Source organism: Lolium rigidum, chromosome 7 (assembly GCF_022539505.1).
Source record: "Lolium rigidum isolate FL_2022 chromosome 7, APGP_CSIRO_Lrig_0.1, whole genome shotgun sequence".
Classification (NCBI taxonomy): Eukaryota; Viridiplantae; Streptophyta; class Magnoliopsida; order Poales; family Poaceae; genus Lolium; species Lolium rigidum.
In genome coordinates, this window is record NC_061514.1 from 225321837 (window position 1) to 225347401 (window position 25565).

Sequence of the window (25565 nt, forward strand, 5' to 3'; positions counted from 1 at the left end):
CATTGGATGTTATTAATGACAAGGTTATATCATTATATGAATGATGTAATGGACACACCCAATTAAGCGTAGCATAAGATCACGTCATTAAGTTATTTGCTATAAGCTTTCGATACATAGTTACCTAGTCCTTATGACCATGAGATCATGTAAATCACTTATACTGGAAAGGTACTTTGATTACATCAAACGCCACTGCGTAAATGGGTGGTTATAAAGGTGGGATTAAGTATCCGGAAAGTATGAGTTGAGGCATATGGATCAACGAGTGGGATTTGTCCATCCCGATGACGGATAGATATACTCTGGGCCCTCTCGGTGGAATGTCGTCTAATGTCTTGCAAGCATATGAATAAGTTCATAAGAGACCACATACCACGGTACGAGTAAAGAGTACTTGTTAGGACACGAGGTTGAACAAGGTATAGAGTGATATCGATGATCAAACCTCGGACAAGTAAAATATCGCGTGACAAAGGGAATTGGTATCGTATGTGAATGGTTCATTCGATCACTAAGTCATCGTTGAATATGTGGGAGCCATTATGGATCTCCAGATCCCGCTGTTGGTTATTGGTCGGAGTGAGTACTCAACCATGTCCGCATAGTTCGCGAACCGTAGGGTGACACACTTAAAGTTGGATGTTGAAATGGTAGAACTTGAATATGGAATGGAGTTCGAATATTTGTTCGGAGTCCCGGATGAGATTCCGGACATCACGAGGAGTTCCGGAATGGTCCGGAGAATAAGATTCATATATAGGATGTCATTTTATGTGTTTGAAAATGATCCGGTGCATTTATGGAAGGTTCTAGAAAAGTCCGGAAGAAATCACTTTGGAAGGCGGAGTCCCGAAGGGACTCCACCACCCATGGCCGGCCAACCCTAGAGGGGTGGAGTCCCAAGTGGACTCCACCATAGGGACCGGCCACCCCCCCACATGGAAGGGTGGGAATCCCACTTGGGTGGGAGTCCCACCTTGAGTAGGTTTCCCTACAACATGGAAGGTTTTGGGTTCGGGTCTTATTCGAAGACTTGTAGTCCAACACTTGGGGTTCCACCTATATAATGAGGGGCATAGGGGAGGGGGCCGGCCACACCAAAGCCACCACCTTGGCCGCACCCCTTGGAGGCCGGTCACCCCCTCTCCCTAAACCCTAGCCGCCCCACTCCTCCTTCTTCCCCGCACGCTTAGCGAAGCTCCGCCGGGATTCTCCACCGCCACCGACACCACGCCGTCGTGCTGTCGGATTCAAGAGGAGCTACTACTTCCGCTGCCCGCTGGAACGGGGAGGTGGACGTCGTCTTCATCAACAACCGAACGTGTGACCGAGTACGGAGGTGCTGCCCGTTCGTGGCGCCGTGATCAAGATCTTCTACGCGCTTTGCAAGCGGCAAGTGAACGTCTACCGCAGCAACAAGAGCCTCATCTTGTAGGCTTTGGAATCTCTTCAAGGGTGAGACTCGATAATCCCCTCGTTGCTACCGTCTTCTAGATTGCATCTTGGCTTCGATTTCGTGTTCGCGGTAGGAAATTTTTGTTTTCTATGCTACGTTATCCTACATGAACTTCTAGTATTCTCACCTATTTCAGCTTCGAAAGAGTTCCCTCTTGCCTTAGATGACCACCTTATGAAAACCGTCAAGGAAGTAGAGATTATGACCTTGTGCCTGGAGTGAGAGAATGTTGCTTCACATGTTATTGCTCGACTCAGCATGAAGAAGCTTCATGGAAGGTCAACGAAGAACATGAACACAAATATAGATTTAGACTTCGCAACACCAATAAGTACCCAAAGGAAGTCGAAGATGAGCTTGAAGCAGTCTAGTAGAAATAGAAAAGACCGGCCACCATTAATTCTCTTTCATTGAACCAACGATATCGTAACAAAGTATTGATTATATCAAAATGTGGTATGACCATACTAGTTTGTTTGTGTTTGAAGTAGTTGCTTGATGTGATTAACGCTTGTTATATTGTTTGTTGCTCCATGAATTGCCTTGCTCTACGTGTTTGGGTAGGAACCTTCTTTAGAATATTTATATTCCTTCTCATCCATGCTAAGCCCTAAACTTAATCCCAAACTCAAACATATGGCCCCTCCTAGAAGCAACAACAACAATAACAACAACCCTCAGATGGAGTTAGCAATGCAACAGATGATAGATGCACAGACTCAGTTGACTCAGCTAGTGACTCAGACTGTGATAAAAAACAACATGAATGAGATACCCTCGGGAGTGCAACAACTTCTAGATGCACACACTCAAATAGTGCAAATGATGTCTCAGAACATCGCTAGCAATAATGGAAACCTTCCACACCAGAATCAGGGTAGTAAGGAATTCGAAGATGGGGTTGTGACAAGTCGTCGAGCTTGCAAAATTTGTGGAGAAATAGGACACACATCTAAGGAGTGCTGTGAACAGTGCCCACACTGTGATACAAGCCATCCAAATGGAGAATGCCCTGTAACTCATGTTTCATGTTTCCTATGTGAAGGAACCACTCATGTACCTGCTCAATGTCATCTTTTCCCCAAGGTGCAGCGAATGAACCAACAAGCAAAGGATGGAATATGTCAATCCATTGGGAAGATCCATGATGACACATGAATAAAAATTAAGGGGGAAAGTGAAGTTAAGCTTCACGAAACAACACTTGCTTTCACCACCAAGTGTTGTTACACTTGCGGAGAGGAAGGACATATATCTAGTAACTGTACTAGAAAGCGAGAAAGACTTCCCACATATGTGGTGGAATTCGAAGACCAGGAACTAGAAGATCTCTTAGCCCTAGGGAAACCCAAGAAGAAGAAGAAGAGACGCAACAACTCCAAGGAGAAGGAAATTAGCCAAGTGTTGTGTTACAATTGTAAAGAACCAGGACATTATGCATCACATTGTCTAGGAAAGAAGAAGAACAAAGCAAAAGAGCAGGAAGAAGAAAAGTGCACCTTAAACAAAGATAGTAGCCAAGTTGAGTGCCATGAATGTCAGAAGTTGGGACACTATTCATGGGACTGCCTAGAGAAGATGAAGGGAAAAGGAGATGCTACTAGAGATTATGTTGTCAATAAGAAGCGTAAGAAGGATCTCACTAAGGTAGTGTGTTTCAAGTGCAAGAATAAGGGGCACTACTCTCGAGACTGCCAAGAGAAGAGGGTTGGCAATGGATCTAGAAAAACCGCTATCTACGAGTAACCAATAAATCTTGGAAAATGGAGGATGCCCCCATTATGAGAGGATAGTATAATTCATGGTTGAGTAGGAAACTATGATGAAAACTATACGCAAGCGTTATCTCGGTACGTATGAAGTCACAAGCATAAGTAAGCGGTACAATAAGCAACTATAATGTATGGATGTTATTCACTCATGCAATGACAATTGATATAAGGAGGAATAAAAAGAAAATTCATGTCGTGGATGTATATCAACTTATATGTATCGTGAAGAAGGATTGCAGAAGGTCCTACAACTTGAAGGCTAATGTCATATAGTGTTTTACATAAACCTTTAGCTAAGGAATCGATAGAAAAAATCTATTTTTTAAAAAAGGGTTTCAAAATGTTAACACATTTCTTTTCATGAAAGTTTTGTCAAACTAGTGAGGTTGACCAAGTGTTAGAATGCGAGATTCAATAAACCATTTACAGAGTAATGATCAGAAAGGAGGATGGACTGATCACCCTTCCTACTATTCTTATTGTTCACCCTTGTATGTGGATATTGCGAATCTAGAGAGACATACCTACCATAGAGACGACGTTGATAAGCCTGAGCTTTAGAATGGTAGAATAATAATCCATTAAATAGGTAAGTGTTGCCAAGCGTAAGAATACGGTGAGGATGACCACTATCTTGACGAGAAGACCTATGGAGAGAAAAGATCTACTCAAGCCATCTTAAAGAGTTTAAATTATCAAGATATGAGAATATATACCCGCATATTGACGATGAAGTTAGAAACTACAAATGGTTCAAAAGATGACCAAGTGGCAAGTCATTCCCCAAATGTGCACAGTATGACCCCAAGCTGAAGGCCACCTAGAAAAGCTCCTTTTAAGGGTGGTAGCCCATCAAGATATCTCAAACCCAAAAAAAATTCTAGCCTTTCTCGAATCTCGGGGACGAGATTCCTTTTAAGGGTGGTAGTTTATAACATCCCAAAATTTTCCAAATTTTGAAATGTTAAAATAAATAATTTAGAGTGTTTGAATTTGTTTGTCTTGATTGAAATTCCGTAGGGAATTTAAACTTTTGTGTATTGGTTAAAAACATTGTCCTCAAAATAGAGATTTAATATACATATTTTGAAAATATACATAGCACTGTGTTGGGAGACTAAGTCAACCCTTTTCTAAGGATTTTGGAACATCCCAAAATTTTCAAATATAAAATGCATGCATTGCATTCATAAGCATCATTGTGTATTTGCATTTCCCTAGGAAATTTGAATAAACTTTAAGTTTATAAAAAATGAAACCCAAAGTAAGCCATATAGGCCTATGTGCCAAATTCGAATTTATTAAAATGTTTTTCTTCTAAACTAAAAGTGGTTCCAAAATATTCTACATTCAATAAGAAATCTACTGATATTTGTTCAAATTTTCAGACTTGGTTTGAGTCACTTTCAAAGCAAGTCCATCTTTACTATTACTAGTTGAATGCCCGTGCGTTGCTACGGATTCTCTTATTATTTTTCTTTACGCGATAAATCACAAAACGTATAAGGTTGCATCATTCACCCTTCTTTCATGACAACCTCTTGGTTTTAGATTTTTCACCAATGTGCTTCCTAGTCACCAGCCTACCAACATCTCACTCTCGACAACAGTAATAGTGGTGGTTTTCAATCCGAGTTATAAATATCCAACAATTTTATATAATATTTTCGCAAGGTTCAAAATCCCCGGATGAGACTATTATTATCGTCTCAATTTGTTCACTCATCTTATTTATGAAAGGCAACCATTTATTAAACAAATAAAAGAACTTGCTATTAGAGAGGACTTATGGAAATACATAATCATAACATGACTGAGAGGATTCATTCAGTAAGTAATTCACATGAGTTTGTTCCTTGCCCAAACTTTACGGCTTCTTAATTCCTCAATTATAGTTGTATTTTTTTCAATTATGAACTCGCACAACTCATGATTGAAAATAATAGCATTGTTCGTACTAAAAATTTATAGCTAAGGGCTCACAATGTGGACATTAAAACGCATGGCTTTGTTAGAAAACATTGTTTTGTGTCTTATACAAACAAGTAGGGACATGCAAGTTAGTGGAATCTAGAGGCGACACTTGAAACGCCCAGACCAAGAATTCCCGCGTGAGAGAAAAAGTAAACTTGGAACACTCATTTCTCAGCACTTTTGTTCCATCAGATTCAGAATACATCTCAATTGCCTATATATTTGTCAAAAGATCATTCTAATGTGAATAAATCTTATTTTTCTAGGGTTAACTAAATATATGCTAATTCAGTAACGGAACAAAACATACATCTTGTAGCCGAAGAAAAAAGGATTCAGTTAATCCAAATAAATATTGCACTGCGAGGTACTGTTCATCCACGATAAGTATTAACTACACATGGCTGAACAAAACATGTAACCAACGTAAAAATTTGTATCTTGGAAAATGGATGGTGGGAATTATTGTGGTTGTATGAACAATGTGTATGATGCAATCCAGCTCATGCTCTTCCTGTCGACGTCACACTATTTTAGCTTTCATCATGGGAATCAGAATGTCGTCCTAATTTTCTTCTCTATATAGAAAATCTGCCATCTAGCTTGATTTATCTATGAGGAACTGGAACATTTTTAATCATGGCACCATTAATCTGGTCTACTTTTCATAGCCCTAATTACTGAAGACATGGAGGAGTTTTCTCGGGTAATGCATGATTAACACATCCATTTGCAGAACTGCACAATAAAAATCAAGATTTCCAATTGTACCTTGGAATTATTGTAATGCTTCTCACATTAGACTGTATAGACCAGTATCTTCCTCGTCGTAAATTCTGGCACACAAGGGAGGAGGCGCACAGTAGGCCCGCGAGCGCTCGGCCCAAACAGAAGAGGAGTGATGGACGTTGTCTCGCTGGATATGCGGTACATGTAATCATCTGCATATGTATAACATCGGTTAATCGATGACCTCACAGAAGTCGTTTTACAAGATGATAATTCAATAAGAAAACCTATAAGCATGTGCCATGTAAATGAAAAATACATGGAAGGTGGTATAATGAACAAACCAAATCCTCGTGTGTTCCAAACAGATCCTGAAAAAAATATATACATCATTGGCAAGTGCACTTCTACTACTCTAGGATATACCGGTCTCTTTCAATCTGATGTTCTCATGATCTACCTTTTTAATAGTTTATTGCTAAGCTCAAGCAAGATTTTTGGGGGGAACTACAAACACTCTGAATAGCTCAGAGGTGTACAAATGCACATCAAAGAGTGATTTGCTCATCTTAAAAGTGTTACTACATAATAATAACTTTAAAAAACAGATAAATAGATGTAGTGTAAATTGTATTGCCTGCTTGAAGTGCCAAGTAGGAAAAGTAGATGATACTGGAAATAAATCTCTATATTAATTCTCCATGAACATCATATTCACAAACTTTAAACCAGTAAATTGTATCTGCATCCACCTAATGATGTACTGTATATAAACATGCTAACTTATAGCTATACAGTAACTGAAAGAACAATTTACCTTAACTTCTAAGCCATATCTCAAAGATAGGTAGAAGGAGTGACAATATCACTCAATTTACCTCAGGAGATATGGCAAATAGGAGTGACAATTTTATTCAACTTACTTCGCCAGCCACCTAATGCTGTACTGCATATAAACATGCTAACTTGCAGCTGCACAGTAAATGAAAGAGTGATGCACCTTAACATATAAACCATATCTCAATGGTAGGTAGAAGGAGTGACAAAATCAGTCAATTTTCCTCAGCAGATTTGGCAGATAGAAGGGGCGACATTTTAATCAACTTACTCAGTAGACAGGAGTGACAAAACCAGTGATCGCATTTTAAGGCCTGTAGAAGTGTTTGTTGACATGTATCAAAATCGGAGAGAAGGTCAGTTTAACACCGGCCTTCCTTAAAGGTTGAAATACATGTTTAACTTTAGGATCACAGAGCTTCCATAAGCATAAGTTCTTACTGGGTCTATCAGGGAAAGAAATTTTAATTGACTTGGTATAGTTCCTCAAAGTACTTTAAGCCTGAATCATATTTTAGTTTTCATGGTTGTACATACTTAATAAGAAATGTACCTGTAGAGTACAGTCGGAGCATCATGAATTTTGTGTAATGTATATTGATATCTTAGACATGTAAAAGGTGTTGCTTCCCATGCAGGCCAAAATGGCTGCTCTGTAAATATTGTAACTACCTATTTTCTTCAATCCATGAAGCAGGAGGAGGCTTCTGCAGTGAATATCTGAAAAAGAGATGCACCTACTGTTCCTGTTTTTAAATCACCCACATACATGGAGTACTATTTTACATGACATGCGTACATATGTTCCCTCAACACGCCAGTATCTTGACTTACACGTGATGCAAAATCTCTGCAGTTTTTAAGTTGACCATAAATTAAAGATAATAGTATCCCTCCCTCCTCACGGTTGGTGCTGACTGTTGACTGGTATCCAATTCATATCAATCTAAAATCTTGCAATTGAAAGAAACTCAAAATTTTGACCCCTAAATGAACTCACTCATTTGGCGTAATCGACATCTATACCACAACCTTCATACAATCACTCAGGCTTAGTCCTGATCCTCCTTTATCCATGGCATCTAGCTTTCCGTGTTTTTCGAAACTAAGCACACATGTTTGACTATACCAATATGTTCTCATAAATGTAAACAAATATCATATGAGAATAATCTCAAAAGAGAACCACACCTTTTCTTCACTGTTGTTATTTCCAATTGAAGCATATTCCAGTGATAAAGACCGTGACTTTGGTGTCTAGTGAGATGTTTCACCAGAAAATTGGCCTGGAAGGTTTGAACCTTTAGATCCCACTGAAACAGTTCGCAAGATAAGCTCTCTCTCTTGCGCAACAACCTAAAGCACAGAAGAAATATTAATGTAATCTCTACATATTAATAGTGTTGAAGTATATATACGATTATTGACTTGCTAGGATATATAGCTATAGGTGAATTCACATAAATGGGTCCCTTGTTAAGACGTACAACATTTGTCGACAGATTTCTGATTGTTGGAAAAAGAACTTTACCACTGTAGTTGGTAGGATATGCCAATAATACCTCACCCATGTTAGGAACAAGAGAAGAACCCTTCATTAAACTTTATCCAACCTTCAATTGGTGGTAGCAATCCATAAATTCAACTATTTATCTCTATTTAACACGGGCAAATGCAGTTATGCATTAAGTTTTTCATGAAAAAAGTAGGAACTAAGGAGCAGTCGTGCATTAAGTTTTTCAAGAAAAATACATGTTCGAGTTGCAGAAAAAAACGAAGCATTGGATGGAATAAATCATGTTGTTCTGTACTGACCTTGTGAAGTAGAATGTGCAACTGGCAGGCCATGCGTAGTTTAACTCCAGTAAATTCAGAGAGGAAAGACATATTTGTAGATGCAAAAATTGCATACTGATGGAAATAGATAATAATATGAATCAAATTGCTAGTAAGAACATTATTTTTTACCTTCAGGCATAATTGCAGAAGTAATAATAGCTCACTACCAGATATATGGTTTAAGAGAACAATCGTATAATTTTAGCATATAGTGCCCTTATAGCAGTAAAATCAGTTCAGTCCCAATTATGTTGAAGCTTATATATACTGAAATTGAAGTCAAAATAACCTTCAGAATAGAAAACTTCTTAATTCTTATCTTTTGTTGGCGGACTTCGATCAGGAATTCAGGATGCACAATCATGTATGCAGCTGCATACGGCACTGTACCCGCCTTAATTCACTTTTGCCTTGTAAAGGTTGTGTTAGTCCGTGACTACTTGCACAGTTGCACGTCCATACAACGTCAAAATTCAGAGCACATGTCGCACCACCAAATCCAGCCCTGTTGCAAGCAAGGCCAAATCAACGCCCAAAAATGAAGAACAAACACAGTTACAGAAGAAGAAACAACTCACAGTCGACGGGAGGGTGGAGGCTAAGGCCAAGGACCTCGAACTCCTGTAGGGCAGCTAGTGCTCACAGAGTTGGAGTCGAGGGCCGAGCGCGTCACAATCTTCGACATGGGGGCGTCGGGTCTGTCCTTCCAGCGCAGCCCCGCCCTATCCACCGGAGGGCGCCACGCGAGCCTTCTGCCCAGAACCAAGAGGGAAGAGGTTGAGCTCTCCGCCTCTCCGTCAGGTGCACCCTGGGAGAGGCCGAGCTCTCCGGTCGGTCCTCGTCTGTCGGCCCACGAGCCTTCGTGCAGCACCGTCCTCCTTCGACGCGCACAGGCTCAGCACATGTTGCACCTCACCCCACCGAGGTTCCCTATGCCCCGTCGCCGCGGTGCAGAAACGGCAGGAGCGAGAGGAGAATTAAGGAGGGATCCGCTGTCATTACTGTGAGCGCAGAGTGCAAGGAATGTAATTTTAACCTAATTGATTATGTTTCCGCTGTCATTGCAAGGAATCTTTTCTAATTAATTAATTGCTATCGTGATTGAAGATCCCATAATTGTTTCGTGAGGTTTGACTTGCTGTCAAATACTCCTGTAAATACTCCGAGTAGATCGGACGAACCGGAGCCTGTAAATTGAATTGAACGGTCTGGATGCTTCCAATCTCCTTCACCAAACGCGTTGTACGACGTACGACCAACTCCAATATAATAGTAAAGATATTCGAGTTGGTCGTACGTCATACAACGCGTTTGGTGAAGGAGATTAGAAGCATCTAAACCGTTCAATCTAATTGGAGGTCTCTGCTTCGTTGGATCATTTTCCAGTCCTCCCGCATGCGCATACAGAGGATCAATCAAATCAATTCTCCTTTAATTAGACGTAATTGTATTTCCTTTCTACAAACGAAATATCAGTTACCAAAATATACATTCCGATCCCCCGATGTACCCGGGCTGGTGGAAACCTCCTCCCGAAACTCTGCCTCTTGCGCTCCACATCGATCTCCCTCTCTCCCGCTACATCTACCGCACCGCCGCCGCCTCTGCCACCACCTGTAAGCTACCGTAGCCCCTTATGGGGCTTCGATGGTCAGGTGCCCCTCCACCGCTTCCCCTCCTCTTGGTGACCGTGGAGCACTACACAGACGATGGACGCGCGGGGATCATGCGCCCGTGCCGGTCAATCTCCATGCCCCTTCCCTCACTAGGGTTTGCACGCCTAGAGTTCTTGCCGCCGTCGATGCCGCCGGTTCTCTCCCAAGTCCTGCCGCCAAGACCTTCTCGCATGCGCAGCGGCAGCAGCGAGGGCGCCGCCCGTGGACTCGAGGCTTATGGCGAGATGCGCCGGGCGGATGTCTTGGGGCGACGGCTTGACGCGCAAAGACAAGGGCGACCTAACCTATTCGTCCATATGCAGGCCTTGTTGTCCCCATCCCCTAGCAGGCACTACCATCCTCGCACAATTGTTGCGTCCTCAACCTGGGTGTGGTGAACTGTTGCAGTATTTGTGTTTCTACTTCATCAAAATTTCTGGAAGCATAAAGGTACAAAAACAATTTTGTACATAGGAAAACCTACAAGGGCCGTCTCTTTTGTTCTTGGTTCCGATGTGATATGTCTGCAGAACTTCAAGTTTCAGTAAATATGACGAACTATGTCCAACCCAAATAGACGAGATCTACCGACAATACAGACATCAAGATGAGGTTCTTAGCTTTGTGTTCTTAGCTTTGTGCAAATTGACTTTCCTTTCTGTTTGTTTCATATTCTTCTGTTATAACACATATATGCAGATTTTGCAAATTGAAGCTTCTGTCCTGATTTGTTTAAGATGATTGCACCTACAATCAAATCCTTTTTGAGGTAGCATGATTTTTGTTAAAGCATAAGTACTGACCTGGAATATTTTCCTCTTTGATGACAGGAGGTTTTTACTTGTTTCTCAAGTACACCATGTCGCCATGGTGTACTTTCTACTCTTCATTGATTTTTGATTACTTTCAGTTCCGTGTGCAAGGTGTGTACTGTTTATTCAGCCCTTTATTTCTGCAAGCCACGGCTCGCATCTCCAATTCCTAGCTGCCTCTTCTGTTTTCTTGGCAAAGTTTATCCTTAAGCCAACAAAGAATCCTTGGATATAATGCTTTCAAACTTCAAGGTTTCCATGGATGTTCTTTGCAGTGAACTAATTCTTAGTCAGCTAACATTTCTTTTGAATGCAGAATACGACTCTTTTTTGTAAAGGTACTACACCAGTGTTTACTTGTTGGCCCTGGAAGCAACATCCTTGCAAGTATAGAAAAGTGCGTCCAATAAAAGGTGATTGTTGTCAACTCTAATCAGAAGTATTGATTTTATTTCTAATTTGATTCTAAATTTCATGTGTTCCTGTTATAAAGTTTGTAGCGATGTACTGCGTGCCGTCAATTTCATTTGAGTTCTTCAAAGATGCTAGACTGATTTGTTCTGGTTACTCACTGAAGTCTTGCCACACCCAGATGCCCTAAGTTGCTAGGCTGTTTTTTACAAACTGTTGGTCGTTGCCCCAATTTTTTTTTGTTATGAACCAGAACTGCAAGATATATGGAGAGTTTCTCAAGAGGTTTGCGTTTCTAAATCAGATGACAGCGAATGTTTATTTTCTTAGTGCCCATTTCTTAGCAATTTTCTATGTATACATGCCCTCAATGTTTACCATTTTTTAATTTGCTACCGCAATCTGATATCAATATCGATCATATTTCCTTCACATGTCCATTGGCAAGATTAATATAGTTTGGTTTAATAGAGGTTGGTCATTTTCCTGATTTCACCACCATTATTTTTTATCATATAAAAGTAGGCACCGTCATTACTCGAGTGGACTGTTACATCAATGAAGAAACCTCGATGCAGAATCACAATCTCTTCAATGAATCATTCGGAATCAACATGCCATATGTAAAGTGTCAAACTCCCTTGCCTTCCTGTAGGTGAAGCCTTGTTGTAAAAGTAAGTGAATATAAAATATAGTATTAATTAATGATGTCTAGACCTCAAAGTGTTGCTTCTTGTATCGGTGCACAAAGTGTCGGATAAGGTAAATATACTTGTTATTAGGGTTTCGTGTAATTCATTATGAACACATTATAATTCATTGTGCCCTACTTTCCTGTGTAATTCATTATGAACACATGATAATTTCTTTTGTAACGATTTGATGCTAATCTTGAGCTATGCCAGGTCAAGCTTTTGTGTTGGTTAGAATTAAGATTGTACTTACCGATGCCTCAATAATGGATGCTGATTGTTTGTCTTTTATGGCTGTTAGTTTTAGAATATAATTTCTTACCATTAGATCACTTCAGCCTCCTCTATCCGAGTGTCGAGACCATGTTTATCATATCTGAAGAATTACCAAAGAAATGTCAGCCCAAGTTGGATACATGCCGATTGAGTTATTTACTAACCTTGAGCATTTCTCTCGGTTAATTCAATATTCTTAAAATGCTATAATAAATGTTACCACACATCAGACACCAACAACGAATGACGTGGGTCTCGTTTCAAACTCTTAAAAAAATAGAAATATAGTATAGTGGAACAATGTTGTCCCCATCGAAGCGGCCGCCTCCACCGATGGATCTCGTGGCACCGCCTCCTTTCCTTACATGCTACTCGCCATCAGCCTCTCATATGTCCTCTCACGGGCCCTCACCATCCTACCTCTTTGCAGATTGACATCAGTTTGCAAGGTATACTGTGTTTTTTCCTCAAAATATTCAGAACTAGATCGATGGTAGAAAGGAGATTTGCTATAGGTTTGTAGTTTTTCTCTCACTTCATATGTTTTGTTCGAGAATGGGGATTTTTTTGTCTTTGGTATTTGGTTACTTCCTCTCGTTGTCGTCACAGTTTTTGTGTAAATTAGTTTTGAAAATACTATAGCTGCACATAATTAGTACTGATATTTTTCGAACCAACTTACAATATATAAACAAGTGGCAATTATTTATTATAATTAATAACAATGCATTTTTCTCATGAGATCATCGATTTAAACAGTTCACTCGGGTGTACAACGCAAGAACAAAAAGGCCCGATAATTCTGAACTGAGCTAGCAGTATTTGTTCTTTAGTACACCAGTTGATTAGATAATTGCACTTGTCCAGTTCCTATTAGGACCGTAGACAATTAAAACATGATGCCATTTTAATTCAGACAATCGTGCCATTCTTTGTAGCTATTCATTGTTCTGAACTAAAGTGTGAGCTGGCGTCTATGGTACAAACAAGCATTGAAATTCTTTGGTGCAACTTGGTTGTTTCCAATATTTACTTTATGATGAGGCTGACGCATATTTAATTTTTTATTCAACAAGTGATAGTCATCCATGTAAATCTAAGTGCCTTCTAGGAAGAAATACAATGGATTTATCTTCTAGCTCGTACTCTTTGGCACCACTATATCCTTGCATGCATGTAGGGCTGTAATGTACATAGTATTTACTAGATCCCTGTGTTCAATATATTCTCTTCCCTTAGAGTTGACTTATGTTTTTAACTCTCCGGCTGTTTTTGCAGGAGACAAAGCTTGCACGCCCTATTCACCTCTTTGTTGTTTCAAATGAGCTGAAATTACTTTGTGCCATATTTATCTACTTGTTGTTTCTTCTATACTAACCATGCATGCTTTTCCACGAGTTATGTTGAGGCACATTTAATACACACAATTTCAGTTTAGTTTTTATAACTAAATGCTTTGGATCTTAGATACCAATTTTGTATCCTTTGTAATATGTAAAAGGTTGGAATAAATATAGAAATGATAATATATGTATTTTCTTTTAATGATCTAATGGTGAATAGTCAAACTACTTGTGACATTAAGAATCATTTGGGGAAGCCTGAAAAGGGAAGAGCAAGAGAAAGATGCATGTCGAGAGAGATTCTATTTTTTTTATGTTAACTTGAAACCAGTTGTAACATGATATATGTAACACTTTATTTACTTCTCGCTTGGTCGGATAGAGAGAGGGAGACGGACTGGTTTTACACATCTGTATTTGGTATTGCACACTCTTAGGTATTTTTGTGCAGGATGGTCACTAGCCAATGAAAGTGTAGCATATTTACTAAAGAATAACACCCTACAATTAGCTTTAGGGAGTAGACCTCAGTTAGTAAAGATAATAATTATGCTCTTGCTTTCAATGGATAAGACGTCCAGCTTACGATTTACCTGGATATAATTCTAAGAGAATGGAATCTTAATTCTTTTAGAATAGCTATTTTTATATACATGTAATTTTTTAATGAGTTCTATTCACACACACGGAGAGTGGAAGAAACTAATGACCGTAGCAACGCACGGGCATTCAACTAGTACCTAATAATAAAGGAGCTAAGGTTTCTGCCAAAAAGTTTCGTCAACGCTTTTTTTGGGACCGTTTTGCCCTCCTACCAAATCGCATATTACCCACTCTGCGACGCCAAGTTAAAAAACAGTTCAGATAAAAATATGCACCGTCCGGTCCGTCGTGCTGACTCAAAATCCCGCCTGGGCAACCAGCCACGTTCTTCTATCGGTGGGCCTGGTATGCATAGAAGGGCCGCAAACTTCTCCTGAACTACGTCCGGTCCAAAATCTGTGATAGGTCGAGATTATCTGTGCTTAATAGTCCCACTTCGCTACATTATAAGGAGTTCGGCCCGTTTAAATACATCAAGCTTCCTGTAATCAACAAGCCACCAGATTTAATTACAAAGGAAATTAACTTCCCCAAAGCGGCATTGGGAGAGAAGTGGCTGAGGTGTTGGGGCGGCGCCCGATCAAGAGTGAAGGAGGACGGGCAAGAGATGGAAAGAAAAACGAAAGTCAGAGCACGGATGGCTTTTCCTGAACGGAAGTCGGACAAATAGAGGAGCGATCGCTGGTATCGGGCGGATCTGTCCGCAGATGAAGAAAGATGAACGTGTGCCCCAGTAGTCGATGTTGGGTGGTCTCCTTGGTCTCCCAGCCGCGGAGGATCCAGGCCGGCCGGTCATCTCCTTCTTGAGGGAGGAGGGCCGGACATATGTGTGGCTGGAACCGCATCTTCTGCAGGAGGAGGTTGAGCAGGGGGGAGATAAGTTCATACGCATATTTTGTTATGTTTCAGTAGGAATTTTTGACACTAAAATACGATGGTAGTTCATGTATTTTAAAAATCATTTCAACTTGGCTGAATCAGTTACATCAGCAAAGGGGCAGTGTCGCATGCATCGATAGTGTGTCGACGGGGATGAAAACCGTAGCGCCTTCATGATAGGGTAGCATTGCCTTCTGCAGGTGGGTCATATGGCACCTCCAGTAAGCAAACGTGCATGAACTTATCACGGAGCATAACAAAAGAGATTGGTCGCACAACTACATTTTATTATTTTTTAAGTTATTACGCGTTTGCGCATTTGTAGTGTTCCAAACGTCAATAAAATTTAACCGTAGCAACCCGTGTCTAGCGCGTTTGGATCATCCGTCCTAACTGAACTATTTTAGTTATTCGTCTCAGCTAGATGCCCTTGTACAAGCTTAAAGGCAACTCAACAAAAAGGTTAAATGCTATAAGCAATTTATATTTTCTATTGTTAACAAAAAAAAGATAAATTTAGATGACTAATTCGCTGCGTTCCATTAACAAAATTAATTTTAAATATGAAAATACTTCATCGATCTAGAAAATATTTGATTAAAATAATTGTTTTTTCGCACCACGCTTTTTTCCCGGTGCAACGCACGGACATTTTTTCCTAGTTGATTTTAAAATCAATATCAAATACTAAATCAGGAAACAATAATAAAAAAAAAACAAAGAAGAGCAAAGGAAACATGAGAAAAAGAGAGCGGGCACCAGACATGGTCGCGTCTCGCGTGCCTGCACGTTTCCAGGAAAAAGCAAGCGATGCAGCATGCAGTTCGTCCGAGGTTTTTCTTTCTTTTTTTTTCGTCTGCGGGTCCCACCGCCACATCAGCGTCGTCTTCAAGTTCTAGCCCAAACAGAAACGCACGCACGCACGTATTATGTTGGCTGTTACTAACATTTCATCTCCAATTGATTTCTGGCGATTTAAGCCACCATTTGAGGCACCGTTTCTTCCTACTTAAGCTACATTCTCTCCTCTTCATTTCCCCTCACTCACCACAGACCGAGAGCCTCCAGGCTGCTCGAATTTGAGCTCGAAATTCCGCGGTACCAGCGAGTTTCCGGGACGATTCCGGTGAGCACAGTCCATCTTTTGATCTCTGGTTTCTTCCAAACTTCCTATATTTTCATTGCGCATCTCTCAGACTTTATTTCGCAATTTTTGGCGCACCACAGCGACGGCGCCGTCTTCATCTGCGAGCGCCGTCAGCCCTGAGTAGACGCAGACGCGGACGAGGAACACACCCACCTCTGCGAACACCGTCCGCTACTTCCCGCGCCGCGAAGACCTCTAGAGCAGCGACCTCGCCGACCACCGCAGCCTCAGCTTCGTCCACACCCTCGGTAACGCTCAACCTCAACGTCCTGCCACTGCCGGTAGTTCCATCGCGTTGTGTTAAAGTCTGAATACAGTTTAGATTATATCAAAGACAGATACTACGTACATCATATGTCATTTGATTTTAATCTGAGGGCCTCATTACCCACTTACCCGAGCCATGCGTCCCATTCTTCTTGATTTTCTTTTCACGCATGTGTGACCGAATCATCATTTTACGTGATTTGCACTAGTTCATGCAGAAGTTCAAAATTGCATATCTCTAGCTGTAGGACTCCGTTTTAGATAATTATTGTTGCGTTGGTTTGGTAGTAAAATTATCTACCTAGTGATATTACAATTTCTAATTAATACAATTTCGAATTTGTATGTTGAAAATTGAATTTAAACCTTATTTTAGTCATGTCTTCATATATACACATCCTTCTAAAATGAATTTCTTTATGCAAAAATAAGATACTGAAGCACACAACCTAATACCACATCAGTTTAAACCATTTGAACTCATCCACTTCGAATGACTTCACATTGGACACCAAAAAAAATTTATGCCATAGCACATAATCTATCAACCATTTTTTATCAATTCCTTGTCCCTATTAGATTTATTGATCATAGACTTCCCATATTGTCCTAGATGCACTATCTTTCACAAATCATCTTCACTCCATATATTTCAAATAAATCAAACCCTCAAGGTCATGTCTTATAAACCTAAACCCCATGACCAATGGTTCATTTTGTATACTGAATCAAGATACGTATTTTAACCAAGGATATAATAATATCAATTTATTCAATTGGATGTTGTTTGCTTGCTGCTTTACTCTTGAGCGGTGTGTTTACTGTGTGTTACTTTATCGTATAGATCGTATGGAGTGCAACGGGTGTGATTGTGAGAAGTGTATGATCATCAACTACCAAAAGGCAAGTGTCACTCATGTCCTAATATTTTCTATGCATGTAGTTTTTACTTAGTAGATATTGCATGTGTAGGATGTTTTCAAAGTATATGCTATGCTATGCTAATCCTATAGTCTTAGGATTTCCTTTAATTTCCCTTAAGTTGCCATCGTAGGTAGTTATGATTAGCCATGCCATTAGATACGTGGTTGGGATATCATGATGAGATGAGATGAAGAAATATGTTTTTGTTATAAATGAAAACAACTTGATAAATGAAACACCTGGGCGGATTGGTATGAGTGGAGCGTCTGCACGGTGAAAATTGGTGGGGTCCACCGCCCAGGAACAAAAGAGATTGGACAGAGTTTCATGTTTAGTAGCTTCTTATACAGCCGCATGTCATATGGGCTCTGTCTTGACTAAGTAGGTGGTAGTGACCTGTCCCGACGTGACCAGCAGATGTAGATGTGTAGGTTGGTACGGGTCCGTCCTGAGGGCTCAGGGCCTTACTTCCGAAAGTAGTCTCGTCTTAGTCTTCTCCCAACCATTTGAGCAAAATGAGCATCATGGTGGAAAAGGGGTTGACTAAGTCATGCGGGTAAAGTGTACAAACCTCTGCAGAGTGTTAAAAAAACTAAGTACTTAGCCGTGTCCCCGGTTACGGACAACTTTGAGCAATTGGACCTGGAGCTGTTGGAAGATCTCTCATCCCAATTTCATAATAAAACTTGATGGGTAAACTTGGGTAGCATTAAGCTGGACTCTAGTGTCTATCCCTGGTGAGCCAGCGTGATGAGAACTTGGGTTCATGCTTTTAGGGTTATATTTTCAAAAACAAATGATGTTTACAAAAGATAGGGAAAATGCCTGCTTTTATGCAAAGAGCCTAAACTCCACCAGCCAAATATACATGTAGGTATTAGGCGCCATTTGTGTCCACTAAATAGTGACATCTTGCCAATACATTCAAAGTATTGACCAAATGTTTTTGGCTGTAACTTTACCTGTTGCAGATATTTTGATAGACGAGTGAGTTACGATGAGTACGGTTACGAGTCTATCCTCAACATGCTCGCCTGTGGCACATGAAGATGAAGGACTCCATGCTATATGTTTGTTCGTTGTAAAACTCTGATGTAATGCTAGCCTTGTGCTATGCAATTTGTAAGTCATTATGTATATATGGATCATGCGATGTAATAAAGACCTTTGTTTCTTGGTATTACATCTTACTGTGTGTGCTAGCGATTGATCCAGGGACTAGCACAATAAAGCACAGGGATCGGCACCCTACCGGGTGAGGTCATTACATTGTAACATGTATATCTCATGGATAATTGTCAACATAAAGCAATATAACAAGTGCAATAAGTAAACATGTAAGAATCAGTGCACACAGTTGACACAAGTGTTTGTTTCTAAGATAGAAAGAAGTAGGTAAACTGACTCAACATAAAGTAAAAGAAAGGCCCTTCGCAGAGGGAAGCATGGATTACTCATGTGCTAGAGCTTTTTATTTTGAAAACATGGAAACAATTTTGTCAACGGTAGTAATAATTCATATGTGTTATGCATAAAACCTCCTATAAGTTGCAAGCCTCATGCATCGAATAACAATAGTGCCCGCACCTTGTCCTAATTAGCTCGGATTTCCATGGATTATCATTGCATTACATATGTTTCAACCAAGTGTCACAAAGGGGTACCTCTATGCCACCTGTACAAAGGTCCAAGGAGATAGATCGCATTTGATTTCTCAGTTTTGATAGATCTCAACTTGAGGACATCCATACCGGGACAACATAGAAAACAGATAATGGACTCCTCTTTAATGCTTAAGCATTCAACAACAGATAATATTCTCATAAGAGATTGAGGATTAATGTCCAAGTTGAAACTTCCACCATGATACATGGCTTTGGTTGGCGGCCCAATGTTCTTCTCTAACAATATGCATACTCAAACCATTTAATCATGATAAATCACCCTTACTTCAGACAAGAAGAACATGCATAGGAACTCACATGATTTTCAACAAAGTAAAAGTTGATGGCGTCCCCTGAAACATGGTTACCGCTCAACAAGCAACTTATAAGAACTAAGATACATAGCAACATATTCAATACCACAATAGTTTTTAAGCTATTTTCCCATGAGCTATGTATTCCAAAGACAAGGAATGAATTTTTAAAGGTAGCACGCAAGCAATTTACTTGGAATAGCAGAGAAATACCACATAGTAGGTGATACGTCTCCAACGTATCGATAATTTCTTGTGTTCCATGCCACATTATTGATGTTATCTACATGTTTTATGCACACTTTATATCATATTCGTGCATTTTCTGGAACTAACCTATTAACAAGATGCCGAAGTGCCGATTCGTTGTTTTCTGCTGTTTTTGGTTTCGAAATCCTAGTAAAGAAATATTCTCGGAATTGGACGAAATAAAAGCCCGGAGGCCTATTTTCTCACGAAGCTTCCAGAAGACCGAAGACGAGACGAAGAGGGGCCACGGGGTGGCCAAACCCTAGGGCGGCGCGGCCCCCCTGGCCGCGCGGCCCCGTGGTGTGGGCCCCCGTGCCGCCTCTTGACTTGCCCTTCCGCCTACAAATAGCCTCCGTGACGAAACCCCCGGTACCGAGAGCCACGATACGGAAAACATTACCGAGACGCCGTCGCCGCCGATCCCATCTCGGGGGATCCCGGAGATCGCTCTCCGCACCCGCCGCGAGAGGGGATTCATCTCCCGGAGGACTCTACGCCGCCATGGTCGCCTCCGGTGTGATGAGTGAGTAGTCTACCCCTGGACTATGGGTCCATAGCGAGTAGCTAGATGGTTGTCTTCTCCCCATTGTGCTATCATTGTCGGATCTTGTGAGCTGCCTATCATGATCAAGATCATCTATATGTAATTCTATATGTTGCGTTTGTTGGGATCCGATGAATAGAGAATACTTGTTATGTTGATTATCAAAGTTATGCTTATGTGTTGTTTATGATCTTGCATGCTCTCCGTTATTAGTAGATGCTCTGGCCAAGTAGATGCTTTTAACTCCAAGAGGGAGTACTTATGCTCGATAGTGGGTTCATGCCTGCATTGACACCTGGGACAGTGGATGTAAAGTTCTAAGGTTGTGTTGTGCTCGTTGCCACTAGGGATAAAACATTGATGCTATGTCTAAGGATGTAGTTGTCGATTACATTACGCACCATACTTAATGCAATTGTCTCGTTGTTTGCAACTTAATACCGGAGGGGGTTCGGATGATAACCTCGAAGGTGGACTTTTTAGGCATAGATGCAGTTGGATGGCGGTCTATGTACTTTGTCGTAATGCCCAATTAAATCTCACTATACTCATCATGATATGTATGTGCATTGTCATGCTCTCTTTATTTGTCAATTGCCCAACCGTAATTTGTTCACCCAACATGTCTGTTCGTCTTATGGGAGAGACACCTCTAGTGAACCGTGGACCCCGGTCCAATTCTCTTTACTCGAAATACAATCTACCGCAATACTTGTTTCTACTTGTTTTCTCTCGCAAACAATCATCTTCCACACAATACGGTTAATCCTTTGTTACAGCAAGCCGGTGAGATTGACAACCTCACCTGTTTCGTTGGGGCAAAGTAGTTTGGTTGTGTTGTGCAGGTTCCACGTTGGCGCCGGAATCTCCGGTGTTGCGCCGCACTACATCCCGCCGCCATCAACCTTCAACGTGCTTCTTGGCTCCTCCTGGTTCGATAAACCTTGGTTTCTTTCTCGAGGGAAAACTTGCTGCTGTGCTCATCATACCTTCCTCTTGGGGTTGCCCAACGAACGTGTGAAATACACGCCATCAAGCATATTTTCCGGCGCCGTTGCCGGGAGATCAAGACACGCCGCAAGGGAGTCTCCACTTCTCAATCTCTTTACTTTGTTTTTGTCTTGCTTTATTTTATTTACTACTTTGTTTGCTGCACTAAATCAAAATACAAAAAAATTAGTTGCTAGTTTTACTTTATTTGCTATCTTGTTTGCTATATCGAAAACACAAAAAAATTAGTTTACTTGCATTTACTTTATCTAGTTTGCTTTATTTACTATTGCTAAAATGACCAACGCTGAAAATACTAAGTTGTGTGACTTCACAACCACAAATAATAATGATTTCTTATGCACACCTATTGCTCCACCTGCTACTACAGCAGAATTCTTTGAAATTAAACCTGCTTTACTGAATCTTGTCATGAAAGATCAATTTTCTGGAATTAGTTCTGATGATGCTGCTGCCCATCTTAATAATTTTGTTGAACTATGCGAAATGCAAAAATATAAAGATGTAGATGGTGATATTATTAAACTAAAATTGTTCCCTTTCTCATTAAGAGGAAGAGCTAAAGATTGGTTGCTATCTCTCGCCTAAGAATAGTATTGATTCATGGACTAAATGCAAGGATGCTTTTATTGGTAGATATTATCCCCCTGCTAAAATTATATCTTTGAGGAGTAGCATAATGAATTTTAAACAATTAGATACTGAACATGTTGCTCAAGCTTGGGAAAGAATGAAATCTCTCGGTTAAAAATTGCCCAACCCATGGATCGACTACTTGGATGATCATCCAAACCTTCTATGCAGGACTAAATTTTTCTTCACGGAATTTATTGGATTCAGCTGCTGGAGGTACCTTTATGTCCATCACTCTTGGTGAAGCAACAAAGCTTCTTGATAATATGATGATCAACTACTCTGAATGGCACACGGAAAGAGCTCCACAAGGTAAGAAGGTAAATTCTGTCGAAAAAACCTCTTCCTTGAATGATAAGGTTGATGCCATTATGTCTATGCTTGTGAATGATAGGACTAATGTTGATCCTAATAATGTTCCGTTAGCTTCATTGGTTGCACAAGAAGAACATGTTGATGTAAACTTCATTAAAAATAATAATTTCAACAACAATGCTTACCGGAACAATTCTAGTAACAACTATAGGCCATATCCTTATAATAATGGCAACGGCTATGGTAATTCTTATGGAAATTCTTACAACAATAATAGGAACTCACCCCCTGGACTTGAAGCCATGCTTAAAGAATTTATTAGTACACAAACTGCCTTTAACAAATCTGTTGAGGAAAAGCTCAATAAAATTGATATTCTTGTTTCTAGAGTTGATAGTCTTGCCTCCGATGTTGATCTTTTGAAATCGAAAGTTATGCCTAATAGGGATATTGAAAATAAAATTGTTACTACAGCAAATGCCATTCAAGTTAGAATTAATGAGAATATAAGATTAATGGCTGAACTGCGTGCTAGGTGGGATAGAGAAGAAAATGAAAAACTAGCTAAAGAGAAGAATATAGCTAAAGTTTGGACTATTACCACCACTAGTAATGCTAATGCTACACATGTTGCTGCACCTCCTACTCATACTAATAAAAGAATTGGTGTTAGCAATGTTTCCACTTCTAATGCAAAGCGCGAAAACTGCCTGAAACTGCTAAAACCACTGAAATTGCTCACGATAAAGCTGCTGAAATTTTTTCCAACATTGGGGATGATGATCCCATTGCTTTAGATTATAATGGTTTGAATTTTGATGATTGCCACATCTCTGAAGTTATAAAGTTCTTGCAAAAACTTGCTAAAAGTCCTAATGCTAGTGCTATAAATTTGGCTTTCACGCATCATATTACAAATGCTCTCATAAAAGCTAGAGAAGAGAAACTAGAGCGCGAAGCCTCTATTCCTAAAAAGCTAGAAGATGGTTGGGAACCCATCATTAAGATGAAGGTTAAAGATTTTGATTGTAATGCTTTATGTGATCTTGGTGCAAGTATTTCTGTTATGCTCGAAGAAAATTTATAATATGCTTGACTTGCCACCGCTGAAAAATTGTTATTTGGATGTTAATCTTGCTGATCATTCTACAAAGAAACCTTTGGGTAAAGTTGATAATGTTCGCATTACCGTTAACAATAACCTTGTTCCCGTTGATTTTGTTGTCTTGGATATTGAATGCAATGCATCTTGTCCAATTATATTGGGAAGACCTTTTCTTCGAACTCGTTGGTGCTATTATTGATATGAGGGAAGGTAATATAAAATATCAATTTCCTCTCAAGAAAGGTATGGAACACTTCCCTAGAAAGAGAATGAAGGTACCTTATGATTCTATTATTAGAACAAATTATGATGTTGATGCTTCATCTCTCGATGTTACTTGATACACACTTTCTGCGCCTAGCTGAAAGGCGTTAAAGAAAAGCGCTTATGGGAGACAACCCATGTTTTTACCTACAGTACTTTGTTTTTATTTTGTGTCTTGGAAGTTGTTTACTACTGTAGCAACCTCTCCTTATCTTAGTTTTGAGTTTTGTTGTGCCAAGTTAAGCCGTTGATAGAAAAGTAAGTACTAGATTTGGATTACTGCACAGTTCCAGATTTCTTTGCTGTCACGAATCTGAGCCCACTGCCCTGCAGGAAGCTCAGAAAATTATGCCAATTTACGTGCATGATCCACAGATATGTACGCAACTTTCATTCAATTTGAGCATTTTCATTTGAGCAAGTCTGGTGCCATTTTAAAATTCGTCAATACGAACTGTTCTGTTTTGACAGATTCTGCCTTTTATTTCGCATTGCCTCTTTCGCTATGTTGGATGAATTTCTTTGATCCACTAATGTCCAGTAGCATTATGCAATGTCCAGAAGTGTTAAGAATGATTGTGTCACCTCTGAATATGTCAATTTATATTGTGCACTAACCCTCTAATGAGTTGTTTCGAGTTTGGTGTGGAGGAAGTTTTCAAGGATCAAGAGAGGAGTATGATGCAACATGATCAAGGAGAGTGAAAGCTCTAAGCTTGGGGATGCACCCGGTGGTTCACCCCTGCATATATCAAGAAGACTCAAGCGTCTAAGCTTGGGGATGCCCAAGGCATCCCCTTCTTCATCAACAAATTATCAGGTTCCTCCCCTGAAACTACATTTTTATTCGGCCACATCTTATGTGCTTTTTCTTGGAGCGTCGGTTTGTTTTTGTTTTTGTTTTGTTTGAATAAAATGGATCCTAGCATTCACTTTATGGGAGAGATACACGCTCCGCTGTAGCATATGGACAAATATGTCCTTGGTTTCTACTCATAGTATTCATGGCGAAGTTTCTCCTTCGTTAAATTGTTATATGGTTGGAATTGGAAAATGATACATGTAGTAATTGCTATAAATGTCTTGGGTAATGTGATACTTGGCAATTGTTGTGCTCATGTTTAAGCTCTTGCATCATATGCTTTGCACCCATTAATGAAGAAATACATAGAGCATGCTAAAATTTGGTTTGCATATTTGGTTTCTCTAAGGTCTAGATAATTTCTAGTATTGAGTTTGAACAACAAGGAAGACGGTGTAGAGTCTTATAATGTTTACAATATGTCTTTTATGTGAGTTTTGCTGTACCGGTTCATCCTTGTGTTTGTTTCAAATAAGCCTTGCTAGCCTAAACCTTGTATCGAGAGGGAATACTTCTCATGCATCCAAAATACTTGAGCCAACCACTATGCCATTTGTGTCCACCATACCTACCTACTACATGGTATTTTCCAGCCATTCCAAAGTAAATTGCTTGAGTGCTACCTTTAAAATTCCATCATTCACCTTTGCAATATATAGCTCATGGGACAAATAGCTTAAAAACTATTGTGGTATTGAATATGTAATTATGCACTTTATCTCTTATTAAGTTGCTTGTTGTGCGATAACCATGTTTATCGGGGAACGCCATCAACTCATTGTTGAATTTCATGTGAGTTGCTATGCATGTTCGTCTTGTCGGAAGTAAGGGCGATCTACACTGAGTTGAATGGTTTGAGCATGCATATTGTGAGAGAAGAACATTGGGCCGCTAACTAAAGCCATGTTCCATGGTGGAAGTTTCAGTTTTGGACAAACATCCTCAAATCTCTAATGAGAAAAGAATTAATTGTTGTTGAATGCTT

At 40.0% G+C, this 25565-nt stretch overlaps 1 long non-coding RNA gene across 2 annotated transcripts; it reads left to right on the forward strand.

The window, feature by feature from the left end:
- The first annotated feature begins 16218 nt into the window (after positions 1-16218).
- LOC124670500 lies at positions 16219-17578 on the forward strand. 2 transcript variants are annotated; one of them, XR_006992538.1, is made up of 3 exons: positions 16219-16407; positions 16509-16709; positions 17540-17578. It is a non-coding gene; the product is annotated as an uncharacterized LOC124670500 (long non-coding RNA). The 2 variants fall into 2 exon arrangements; XR_006992539.1 differs by having other exon boundaries at positions 16509-16676; positions 17540-17571.
- The last annotated feature ends 7987 nt before the right edge of the window (positions 17579-25565 follow it).